The following is a 14,217-nucleotide window of genomic DNA, read 5'->3' on the forward strand; positions in this document are numbered from 1 at the left end:
GAGCTCAAGCATAACCACGATTGTGGGGATGGCACAGGACTGCACAGTGTTTCATTCTGCTGTGCATAGGGTTGCTATGAGTCAGAACCGACTCGATGACACCTAACAACAACAACAACACAACCTTGTTTGCTGAAAGTGAAGAGGACCTGAAGCACTTACTGATGAAGATCAAAGACCACAGCCTTCAGTATGAATTGTACCCCAACATAAAGAAAACAAAAATCCTCACAACTGGACCAATAAGCCACATCCTGACAAATGGAGAAAAATTGAAGTTGTCAAGCGTTTCATTTTACTTGTATCCACAATCAACACCCATGGAAGCAGCAGTCAAGAAATCAGAAGTTGCATTGCATTAGGCAAATCTGCTTCAAAAGACCTCTTCAAAGTGTTGAAAAGCAAAGATATCACCTTGAAAACTAAGGTGCACCTGACCCAAGCCGTGGTATTTTCAATTACATCATACACATGTGAAAGCTGGACAATGAATAAGGAAGAGTGAAGAAGAATTGATGCGTTTGAATTGCGGTGTTGGCGAAGAATATTGAATATGCCATGGACTGCCAAAAGAATGAACATGTTGTCTTGGAAGAAGTACAACCAAAATGCTCCTTAGAAGCAAGCACGGCGAGACTGTGTCTTACATACTTTGGACATGTTGTCAGGAGGGATCAGCCTCTGGAGAAGGACATCATACTTGGAAAAGTAGAGGCTCAGCTAAGAATATGAAGACCCTCAGTGAGGTGGATTGACACAGCTGGTGCAACAATGGGCTCAAGCATAAAATGATTGTAAGGACTGGGCAGTGTTTTTTCCTGTTGTGCTTAGGAGCAGTATGGGCAGGATCTGACTCGATGGCACCTAACAACAACATAGCATACAATAAGGCACCCTGTCTCAAAAATGAGATGTGGCACTCTTTTTTTAAATGTATTTTGTTTTTGTTGTCAAGCATATGCACAGCAAAAACATACACCAATCCAGGTTTCTACATGTACAGTTCAGTGATCTAGATTTCTTTCTTCCAGTTGAGCAATCATTCTCACCCTCCCTTTCTGAGTTATTCCTCCCACATTAACATTACCTCTGTACCCCCAAGGTTCCCATGTAATATTTCAAATTTCTCTTCATATGAATTGAAATTCATTTCTGAGTTTTCCATTTCGTTGAGCAAGATTTTGGTGATTATCGCGGAGAATTCCCTCCTTGGCATTGTGCGAAGGCCCTGGGTCTTATAGAAAGGCAATGTAACAGGGGATGACCTGTGGTCATGTTAACTTTGGTCGTTGTTAAGATGCCCACTGGCACCATGGCATAGGCCCTCAAGATCTTGGGGTTGTGCAGGTTATGTGCTAAGGGTGGGATATGGGAACATTCGTAGGGCCCTTCAGGGCTTGAGGAGACAATACAGTATATTTGTTAAGGAACTGACCCTTGGAGCCAGACTGCCTGGGTTTGAATCCTGGCTCTGTTACTAGGAAGTTATAGATCTTGGTTGACGATGGGAAAATTACTTAACAAATTTATGCCTCATTTTCCCCACCTGTGAAATAAGAATAATAATGTTATCTACTCATAAGGTTGTTTTAAGGCTTGTTGCTAGTTGCTGTCCTATCAGCTATAACTCATTGTGAATTTATAGTGATTAGTATATGTGTAAACAGTTTCTAAACTTGCCTGTTTCCTAAGTATGTTGTGTTAGTTGCTGTTTTAATTATCCAGTTCTGCTATAACAGAAATACCACAAGTGGATAGCTTTAACAAAGGGAAATTTATTCTCTTACAGTCTAGGAGGCTAGAAGTCCAAATTCAGGGTGCCAGCTCCAGGGGAATGCTTTCTCTCTCTGTTGGCTTTGGGGCAATGGCCTTGTCGTCCATCTTCCCCAGTTGAGCTACTCAGAGCTGGGGCCCTGGGTCAAAAGGATGAGGTATTTTCCCCACTCTTATTTCTTGGTAGTATGAGATCCCCATGTCTCTCTGTTCATGTCCTTCTTTTGTATCTCAAAAGAGATTGACTCAAGACACAACCTAATACTGTAGTTGAGTACTGCCTCAATAATATAACTGCCAATAATCCCACCTCATTAACATCATAGAGGTAGGATTTACAACACATAGGAAAATTATATCAGATGACAAAATGGTGGATAATCACACGATACTGGGAGTCATGGCCTAGTCAAGTTGACGGATATTTTTTGGGGAAAACGATTCAATCCACGACATTTGCTATTACTGTTATGATTGTTATCAATTCCTTCAAGGGCCGACCTCTCTCTGAGGGTATGCATACACAAATTTTCCATTACATGGCCTCAGAATATTGACCATAGCTTCTCATAGGCCCTCTGCCTTCTCTCACTCTCACCTCATAGGACAATCTCCTCAATGATTTTGTTGTTATTGTTGCTGCTGGGTGCCATTAAGTTAGTTTTCAACTCATAGTTACCTCGTGTAACAAAATAGGGCTTTTTAGGTTGTAATACTTACAGAATCAGATCTTACTTTGGCTCTTGCAATCTTATTTTAATTTTCTTCAGGTCATCTTGAACTTGCCTGAGAGCAATTGATGATCTGTTGTACAGTCGTCTCTGGCCTTACTCTGGCGATATTGAGCTTCTCCATGGTCTCTTTCCACACATGTAGTCCCTTTGATTCTTGTGTATTCCATCTGGTGAGGCCCATGTGTACGGTTGTCATTTATGTTGTTGAAAAAGGCACTTGCTATGAGAAAGTTGTTGATCTTGAAAAATTCTATCATAATATTTCCAGTGTAATTTCTATCACCAAATCCATATTTTCCATTTATAGATCCTTCTTTATTTCCAACTTCCACATTCCAATCACCAGTAATTCTCATTGCATATTGATCACATGTTTGAACAATTTCAGACTGCATAATTTGGTAAAATCCTTCAATTTATTCATCATTGGCCTTAGTTGTTGGTACATAAATTTTTATAATACTCATATTAATATTTTTCTATCACTGACAGCATTGCACTTTAGGATAGATCTTAAAATGTTCTTTTTCATGATGAATGCAATGCCATTCCTCTTCAAGTTGTCGTTACCAGCTTAGTAGCCCTTATGATTGTCTTATTCAAACGGCCAATGCCAGTCCATTTCTAGATTTGGGTCTCCTTACCAACCTTTGTTATTTTTCTTATAACTTGTCAATTATTAAATAGCAATTCTATTATTATATTCTCCTCAATAATGTGCTGGAGTATGGCACTTTTTTCTGCAAGAGCCTCTCTAAATATTTATTTCATTCTTTATGCAAGTATTTTTCAATGATTAAATTTTTTTTAATGTATTTTCTTTGACATTTCTAGTTTTCCTCATTAAATTAATTTTTTGTTTTTACATTTCCTACAGTTTGCCCTAACTCAACATTTCAAAGACTGAAATTATTTTTTTTACAAACCTCCTTTTCCTTTAGGATGCCTGTTAATCACCTAAACTTGATATCTGAGAATTACAATAGATTTCTCCATTTTTTTCATTTTCCGCCTTCTGTCAATCACCTAGTTCTGTCAACTTTATCTCCTATATATTTAAGACTTCATTTCCTTCACTTTATTTCTAGTATCACTGCCTTTTTTTAGGCATAATCATGTCTCACCTGGAATATAGCAATAGTCTACCTCATTCCTAGGACTTCAATCTTGAGGCCCCTCACATCCAATTTCTACACTGCTTATAAAATTATCTAATTCATAAATCCAGTATTGCTACACTCCCGTGGTCCATTGCCTTTGAAATATTTTTCATATTGTCATATATAGCGCTTTCAATCACTTTGTCCCTCTCCTCTGCCAGGGTCTATTTTTCTTTTGCAGTTAGTCAGTGCTAAATTAGTGCCTATGTTTCCCAAATACCAGAGGTATTCTCATGTTTCATCAGATTTACCACTTGATGGAGCAAGAGGGCCAGGGTTAGCTTTTCCTAAGATTTTCAAAGTGGCAAACCCAAATGCTTACATGTGTCCATAAGGTAAAACATGTGGTCATGTATTAGAGTGTGGTTGCCTTTTACACATGGGAGACAACCAATCCTTCTTTTTTTTCAGCTAATTAGTACCATTGGTAACGTGACTCTTTGCTGCTAGAAATTTTAACTTTTCAAAACGAATGCGAAAACTATCTCGAATACAAAATTTTATGCTTTTTAAATGTCGATAATTTTTTGTTGAAATTGTTTGTTTATTTTAAATTATGTGGAAGCCAAAGAAAATACACCTGAAATCCCAAATCAGCCCACAAGACACCAGATTGTGAACGCTCTTTTAGGCCTAACAGATCATTTAGAGTGAAATAACTATAAGTTAAACTAAGTCCATAATCATGTGTACTTTCTATCAGACATAGTATTTAAAACAGTTCTGATGACAATAAGAAAAAGAAAAAGGCAGTGGATAAGTATAACCAAAAATTAAAACCATTTATGCTATTTACTTTTAGGCTGGAAAGGATTATAGAAGTTACCTTCACCAAACTCTATTTCAAAATGACGTAAATGAAGATCTGCATGGGTGTTACGTGATTAAGACCAAACGTGTATAATCAGTTAGAGGTTTACTGTCTTTCTTAAGATTGATCTTCACACTAAGGATACAACATTTCAGACAGTGAAAGGCGAAACATAGAATGAGAACTTAACCATAAGAATTAGGACTACATTTTAGTAAACATAAAACATTTTTAAAATTGACAAACACATTAATGAATTGTTGGTGTGTGTATGTATATAAACACACATACATACCCTGACTAGATACACTACGCATGTTAACCTGACCATACCAATATTTTATATGTTATGGTAAAAATTTGGAGAAAGGTTATTTATAGGATATTCATAGAAGAGATATTTTATTTTCTATTTTTCTTATCAAAATTTATTTTAATTTGCAATTGCCCCATCCCATGACCTTTATTAATTGCCCCATTTTAATTTTTTTAATTTATGATGATTCATACCTTAGTAAAATATTACAAAATCCCTTTAGTTTTATTCCCCTACCTTTTTTAATTCTATTTCTTTTTTTTTTTTTTAACTACTGCTACTTACTAAACTGTCAATCAGAAGCTAGAATGGTAGACATTTTTTAAGAGTTTGTTGAATTTAATGAGACTCTTGTAATAATGCAATTTTTGGCATTGTTAATATTTGATTTATGATAAAATAAGACAAACAAGTAAAAAGAAAGTTTAAAGAGTAAGTATATATAATTTATGTACCATCATCCTATCATCTATATTTGATAGTATGTAGATCAATTACTTTATGGAATTTTCAGGAGAAAGTATTTATAGTACATTCACAGAGGTTCTTCCACATATTTTAAAAAAAAAATGTGTTTGAACTTCTGTTTCAGTAATCTATTCACTTTGTTGTATTTTTTGTCTTGTTTATATTTAATGTTGAAAGAATCATTAAAATGTTTTATACTAGGGCTAGGAGTTATTCAGTTTTATTAACTTTCTTAATTTCCAGAAAACAAAAAATCTTCTAAACTGAACATAAATTGACTTGCAATTCATGTCAAGAAGTGTATCTTCTTTCTTTCTAACATACTACTTTGTATTGTTTTTTTTTTAAAACCTTTAAAATGAAATAATAACTCACCTATCATCTTCACTAGTAACTTAAATGAAGTATATTAGATACTCATTGGTATGATAAGATAGTTCTAGCTTATCTAATTCGCGTTGTCCATATGCATTAGACATCATTTCAGTGCTATTTTGGCTTTACAATCCGTTTCCAAAGGAAGGGCCTGCACCCTCTGTCTCTCCCTGTTAAGAGATAAGAGTTTCCACAGTTTCAGATTTCTCTTTTCACTGACTGGAAGAAGAGGAAAAGCCTCTTTCTCTTTCCTGAAGCCACAGATAATATCTCTTTTCAGGTGACCAAATCCAATCCATAACATCCACCCTTAATTAAAAAATAATAATAGTACACTTGTGGCCAAGCAGGACCCACAACTGTAGCAGGCAGTTAATGTGGGTGACTGCTTTAAAGTATACATACATATATAGTGGACTAGATACTATATGTTCAGTGGCCTATTAACAAGAAAATGTCCACAACAAGTAAGTTGTTGTTGTTAGGTGCTGTGGGGTCGGTTCCGACTCATAGCGACCCTACGCACCACAGAACAAAACGCTGCCCAGTCCTGCGCCGTCCTTAGAATCGTTGTTATGCTTGAGCTCATTAAAGATATATTACTTGTAAATTGTGAAAACTAGGGCAAGATTTTGGGAGAATTTAATATTTGAGCCTGGGCTTTTAAATATAGCAAGATTTATATAAGATTTATCTCTCATGCTTAAAATATCTAAAGCTTTTGGTAGTGTTCATAAATATAGTAATAATGAGGATATTTTACAGCTCTATCACATAAATACAGTGTGCAAAGCACCTATAAGGAACATAAAAGCATATTTGGGAAGAAAGAGAGAAGTAAGCTAAAATCTGCAGTTCAAATCAGATCTATCTTCCACTTTACTGCAGTACATTTTTGACATTAAATCCATCTGGAATAGTATCATCAGTAAAAGCAGGCATTATGAGAGTAGCACCTCCTCCTTTAGAATTTTGGGAACACTGGAAAGACATCTTAGAGCTCCCAAATAATTCCTTTCTTTTATCAATGATGCATAATGTCCAGAAAGCTCATAAATCGAGAGAGGTATATCTTTGACACAAAGGTGAAATGAAAATATCTCTTGTTAAATACTATGGCATTAATCCTTTCCATTACATCACAAAACAGCATTTAATATCGGGCACTATAGGCCCCGGGAGGAAGCACATATGCTCTAAGAGAACAGTCTCCGGGCTGCTTGTTCAATGGTGGGTCCCAGTACCTATAGGACTGTATGGCATGTAGAAGCTTCTCAATAATTATTTTTGAATGCCATATGCTTGCAAATGGAATAAAGAGATATATTGTAGCAACAACAAAATTACAAAATGCTCTTTTTTGAAATACATACATTCAAATGTACCATTTTATTATTTAAATTAAAAAAAAAATACTCGTTACCATCAAGTTGATTCCAACTCATAACGACCGTATAGGACGGAGTAAAACTGCCTCATAGGGTTTCCAAGAGTAATCTTACGGAAGCCGACTGCCACATCTTTCTCCCACGGAGTGGTTAGTGGGTTCAGAGATCCAAACTTTTGATTAGCAGCTGAACACTTCAATCACTTTGCCACCAGTGTTCTTATTTAAATGTAAACTAGTGTAAATACTTTAAAAATCAGATATTGAAACAAAATTAATATATATATATTGAATTTTTGCATGATAATTGTTTCACTTTGAGGAGAGAGGTAGAGTATGTAAAAAGTAATTCACACCTTCTTAAAAGCAGCATAAAAATAAAAAAAAAGGAATAGATAACTATTTTCTTTTTATTAGGAAAAAATGGGGAATCATAAGTTATTTTCAGAAAGACAAATTGTTGATATTTTCTGAGGTAACAAAATTGGACATTTTTCTACCCCTTGAAGTGTCTAATTCTTCTTTGTAGATTGTAAATATGTTTGGAATGCATATCAGATGAATACATTGAGTTGAATTTCAATATCCACCTTTTTTATACAGCTTAGATGTCATAAGAATAAACATATCTGATGTGAAACTGTAGGTAGGAAAACATTTCAATCAGTAGTGTGGAAAATAGTGCATAGCGTACTGATGATATTTTAGCAAAATAGTGACGGACATTCTGTCATCCAGTGGTATCCCTAGCCAAAGATGCTTACTTTGCTGTCAAATAGTTCTGTATTAATCTTGAAAAGTTGTTCACTTACATGTTTTAAATACAGCCCAGAGGAGCATTATTTAAAATCAAAAAAAAAAAAAAGCTTCGATAAAAGTTAATACTTTTCCACAGCCAAAATAATACATTTTCTTACGGATACTTTTCATTTTTAAGCAAATGGTAGATACATTTTGTAGTAACTAGCTCACCAAGCACTTAAAAGCAAGCCCTGCAGACGGCCATTTCTTCACCCAGCTTTCAGTATCATTCTCGTACATCAACGTTCGTTAAATTGCAGCTTGTGAGTGATTCACTTGGAGCGCTGATTTAAAATATACACCCCTGGTGGGTGGAGTAGCTACACAATTTTGGAGATGGGGATTGATGACCCGCATTTAAATACAGGCACTTGTATAAGACTATTTCTAATATAAATACTTCCTTAACTAGATCGTTCAACAGGGTATACAGTTGTTAAAAAAGATGGACAATCCCTGCACTTTCAATATTGAAGTGGTATCATCAATTCTAAGATATTTCAACAATAATGCTTTGATTTTGATTTATAGTTTATTTTAGATAACAATGACCTCAAAATTGTGTTTCACATAGACTTCCCCCATGCAGTCAATATTGGCAAGGTTTCTGTCAATTATTGCCAAGTGAATTCTCCAAATCTTTACTTTCTATTAATTTTGACTTCCTATGATCAGGTAATATGCACTACTGTTACTGTTTGAAATAGAGATGTCTATTAATAATTGCTGAGTGTACAAAGTAAATAATTTTGTGGTAACTGTGTTGTTACATATTTAAATGCAATGCTTGTCAATCATATCAGATATTTTCTTTCAATTAGATTTGAAAAATTACGAAATGCTGTGAAAAAGTAACATTTTAATTATCACATATTCTAAGTGTTTTTACTTTTGTGTTGTTTCTTTGAAAAATGTCTCTCATCAAGGCTACTATTAGTTGTTTGCTCTTTGATTTGTCTACCTTAGATTTCCTGTAATCATCGTTCTAACTAGCTTCACTGACTCTCTTTTTGAGCTTTGTCCTTGAAACGTGGTATCTAAATTTATACCCCAGTTCCCTTTTTGATATTCTACTTCAGTATCAGTTGGCCTCTCAGACTTGTGCTATTATTGTTGTTGTTAGGTGTTGACGAGAAGGTTCCGACTCAAAGCGACCCTACGTACAACAGAACAAAACACTGGCCAGTCCTGCCCAACCCTCACAATCATTGCTATGCTTGAGCCCTTTGTTGCAGCCACTGTGTCAATCTATCTCGTTGAGAGTCTTCCTCTTTTTCACCAACCCTCAACCAAGCATGGTGTCCTTCTCCAGGGACTGATCCCTTCTGATAATACATCCAAAATATGTGAGACATAGTCTCACAAATCCTTGCTTCTAGGGAGCATTCTGGTTGTACTTCGTCCAAGACAGATTTGTTCATTCCTTTGGCAGATTTGTTCATTCTTTTGCAGTCCATGGCAGTTCAATATTGTGCCAACAGCACTACTCAAAGGCATCAATTCTTCTTCGGTCTTCCTCATTCATCATCCAGCTTCCACATGCATATGAGGCGACTGAAAACACCATGGCTTGGGTCAGGCATACCTTAGTCTTCAAGGTGACATATTTGCTTTTCAATACTTTAAAGAGGTCTTTTGCAGTAGATTTACCCAATGCAATGAGTCTTTTGATATCCTGACTGTTGCTTCCATGGCTTTTGATTGTGGATCCATGTAAAATGAAACCCTTGAGAAATTCAATCTTTTCTGTTTTATCGTGATGTTGCTTATTGGTTCAGTTATGAGGGTTTTTGTTTTCTTTGAGTTTTTTTCCATACTGAAGGCCGTGATCTTTGATCTTCATCAGCAAGTGCTTCAAGTCCTCTTCACATTCAGCAAGCAATGTTGTGAGGTCTACATATCACTAGTTATTAATGAATCATCCCCCAATTCTGATGTCTCTTTCTTCTTCATATAGCGCAACTTTTCAGATTATTTTTTCAACATACAGATTGAATAAGTATGGTGAAAGGATACAACCCTGACACGCACCTTTTCTGACTTTAAACCATGCAGTATCCCCATAGTTCTGTTTGAACAGCTGCCTCTTGATCCATGTAAAGGTCCCTCATGAGCACAATTAAGCTTTCTGGAATTCCCATTCTTTGCAATGTTATCCGTAATTTGTTCTGTGTTATTGTAGAACTAGGGTAATCATCTTAACCGCTGAAAGGCCACACTCTAAGTACAGTATTAAAGGCTGTAGTTGTCTCGATTCCTCACTTCAGCTGCTTCCTTACAACTCTTTTGAAACATGGCTCATGTGTGATGAAACATCACGGATATGTGTCAGACTTTTGAAAATCTGGAATTCATTTAATATTTTTCAATATTGTGAGAAGTCTATCCTAACATGCCTCTGACACATTTAATGAACCTGTCAAATGTCAGATATTAATTTTTTATAAACTGCAAGAATGGCAGGTATCAGGGGCTATAGTAACAAATATACAATATATTATTTAAACAAAATATTAATTGTTTATACAGATAATTTTTGAGCCATTGTTTATTTTTATATTGTGTTTTTAATCCAATGCATGCTTTAGGTAAAACAAGATATAGTTAATATTGTATAAATGACAGTAAAAATATTAGCCTTAAAGGAAAGTGTATGGGCTCTTTATATCTAAATAATATCATAACTTATTCTCCATTTTGTGATCTAATGTGAACATCCTCAATTTTTGCATTACATCAATTGTGATGGTTAAGATTGTGTGTCAGCTTGGCTGGGCCATGATTCTCAGTGCTCTGGCAGTCATATAATGTTGTGATCACATCCATGTTATTTGATATATGATCTCCCCCATTATGGGATCTGCTGTGAGTAGCCAATCAGTTGAAAGGGAGTGCTTTGGGTGTGCAGCCTGCATCAAATGTAAGTGGATATTCTAGCAACGCTCAGGGACTTTTTGCCCACACTGGATCTTGCAGCTCACTCCTGTTCATCTGACTTCTGGTTCTTGAGATTGAGCTAGCAGTTTACCTGCAGTTTTGCCTGCCAGTCTTGGGATTCATTGGTCTTCACAGCCTATGAGTAAAAGCTCTGCTCTCTAACCTGCTGATCTTGGGTTTGCCAGCCCCTGTGGCTACATAAATCAGAAGAAGCCTCTATCCTGACCCAGAGACTTGTGACTTTCTAGCCTCTACAACCACACGAGCCATTTCCTTGAAATAAATCTCTCTCTATATATTAATACACTTTACTGGTTTTGCTTCTCTAGAGAACTTACTCTAAGACATCAATTTTTTCATAATAACCTAGTCTTTGGAACCTAACCATGTTGATAAGAGAGGAGTGGGTGTAGTGCAATCTAAACCAAGTTTTCTTACCAGGCTACAGACCAGAAATTAATATAACTGTCAAAGAAACTGGGTTAGAAATTAATATATGTTATTTAAAAAAAAGAAAAAGAAAATTTTTTTCAGTGTCTAAAATCCATCTGGAAGAATTGAGACCAAATTTGGAAATATTTTTCTGCCAGATATTACTGGGTTTTTTTTTTTTTTTAATCCTGATTAAAAGAAAGTGAAGCATGTTTTAAAGGCCCCCCAGAAGGAGAATATCACATGATGCCTTATGGTAATTTAGAATATTTTAGAAATATTGAAAACATTAAATAATGTAATCTTTCCACTTCATTTTTTTAAATTTCTTTTGCTATACCTTATTGATTATCTTATATATTTATTTCTTTTACATTTTCATTTCCTCTTTAAATTCAGATTACTTGTGCATTAATTAGCTAATGCTCTTTATTACAGAACAAGTGGATGGCTTTGACAAATATTTATTCCCTCACAGGTTAGGAGACTAATAGTCCAAATTGGCACCAGCTCCAGGGGAAGGCTTTCTCTCTCTTTTGGCTCTGGGAGAAGGTCCTTGTCATCAGTCTTCCCCTGGTCTAGGAGGTTCTTAGCACAGGGACCCTGAACCCTAAGGATGTGCTCCACTCCTGGCTCTTCTTGTTTCGTGGTAATGAGGTCTTTCTCCTCTACCTAATCTTGTAGAATGTATCCTGTCTTATTAATATAACTACCCCAATCCTGCCACATTAAAGTCACAGAGGGTAGGATTTACAACATGCATGTAGTATAACAACATCGATCACAAAATGGAGGACAAGCATGCAATACTGAGAATCATAGCCTAGCCAATCATAGCCAAGTTGACACACATTTTGGGGGGATACCTTTAAATCCATAACAACTGACAGCCTACTGCTAAAATTAATACGGATTCTATTTAGAGAAACAGACTTTACTTTCTTTGGTGTACATGTTGTACACTACTTCTAATAGCTAGTATCATTGTTAAGTTAATTTCCTGGGAGTCCTCACATTTCCAGCCTTCTACTCTTTACATTTATAAATTGGCCTGATTGCAAAGACTTTCTTAGAACTTTTGTGACATTGGTATCACATGTGAGAATTCTGCAGCCTGATGTTCTAGAACTCATTTTATTAGTGCGCTCTGCCTCCCTGGAGAAGCCGTCTTAAACAAACTTGGGCTTTAGCTGCTGTTTTTCCAAAGTGGTGTCCTCAGTTTGCTAAAGTCCAGTAAATCCTCAGCAATGTATTCCTCCCCTAATGCTCTTAAAAATATTTTCATGATTATTCTAAACATTTAGCCATTTTTTGAAACTACTGCATAAAAATCTTATTTTCTCGGGGTGGGCTATTCATTATAAGATAAAACAAAAGTGAGCGAAAATCTCTCCTCATTTGACCATTGTGCGTTTTATGCTGCAAGATGTGCCTTAAACTTAGAGGCAAAACCTCTTTCTTATCCTTTTCTCCATATAAAAACTTGGTCTTTGGCTCTCCTGCTTTTAGGCAGATAACTGTACATGGAACCCTAAAATACATTAACTGTTGACCTGGAATGTACCTAAAATGAAAGAAGCTATTCTGTCAGAAAGTATGTTGAGTTAATATTGCTTAAATTTTACTGATATCTTCAGAAAGCAAGTTTTTATTATTACAGTTTTTACTCTACTTTTCCTTCATGAAATTGTGATAAAATGAATAAAAAAGCCGTAACTATACTGCACATAATTATATTCCCTTTAAAAACTAAGAAGATATATCTGAAAAACAAGAAACAATTGGACTATTTTTAACAAATGCTTTGATTTAATCTTCATTACCCTGCATTGAGAATTGTCCAACTGTGGGAACATCTGCATTTGGAACATTTATTATTTTTCCACATGTCAACAACATTCAAAACAGAAATATTTTGCATATTGTATATTCAACTAGACAAACTACCATTTTGTGCTTCCTTGACACTTTTCACAAAATAAATCATTTTGTTTCCTTAAAAGCAAACAATCATTGTAATTACAGACTAGTTTATGACTATCTTCATAAAAACTATGAGTATATTAATTGCTCAGTGTATAAGCAACTTTTCATATAGTGATTACATTGTTTAAAATATAATGAGCAGAAATGGCATTTCAACAGATAATAAACCTTGTTTTCATCCCACAACAAAAATAATGCTTTCTGATTCTCATTATAGATATGGAATTGTCTGTACAAAAGAAGTGGGGATTCTTTCTTTCCTTACATGCCAACTTCATCATTTTAGTTCCCTAAACTTCTGAGTTTACTTTTGAAGTTATTTATATGTGCATACTTTATGGAATTTCAACATAATAACTGTACATTATTTTTGCAATGTCAATTAATTTTTCAATTAATTAAGTCTAGTTTATATTGATGGTTTTAAGCTATAACAATAATCACATAAGCCATTAAAACTTACAACCTCTTATTGCATATAAATATGAATTATATTTGAAGGAAAAATACTTCTGTGATGCTATTCTAAATATGAATAAAACCACTGAAGTTGAGGCACTTAATTAATAAACATGTGAACCAGGATTTGAATATAGGCTGGCTGTAAAATAATTCCATGGTTGATAAATGATACTGTTTTTATCATCTCTGTAAGCCACAGTTGTGAAATAAACTGATACTTCTAGAAGGGTGGTTATAATGACAACTATAACAACTATACTCATTGATTGATTCCTCTTGTGTGTCAGGCACTTTTACTTGGCAACCTGGGTCTCAATAATCCAACTTTAAAAATGAGAAAAGTCAACACAGAAGAAGTTAAGTAAACCTGCCCAAGGCATTATTTTAAAAATAAAAGAACATTGAGGTCTACTTTCCATAGAGTTCAAATTAATTCTTTATACAGTAAATTTAATTATCTAGAATGCTATAGGGGGTATAAGAAATCTTGGTTAATTATTATATTTCCTAAAGAATGTGGGGATTAGCCATTTAAAAAGTCTTGGAGCATAATAAAATTAACTCAGCTAAACCTT

This window comes from Loxodonta africana, chromosome 2, assembly GCF_030014295.1.
Source record: "Loxodonta africana isolate mLoxAfr1 chromosome 2, mLoxAfr1.hap2, whole genome shotgun sequence".
NCBI lineage: Eukaryota > Metazoa > Chordata > Mammalia > Proboscidea > Elephantidae > Loxodonta > Loxodonta africana.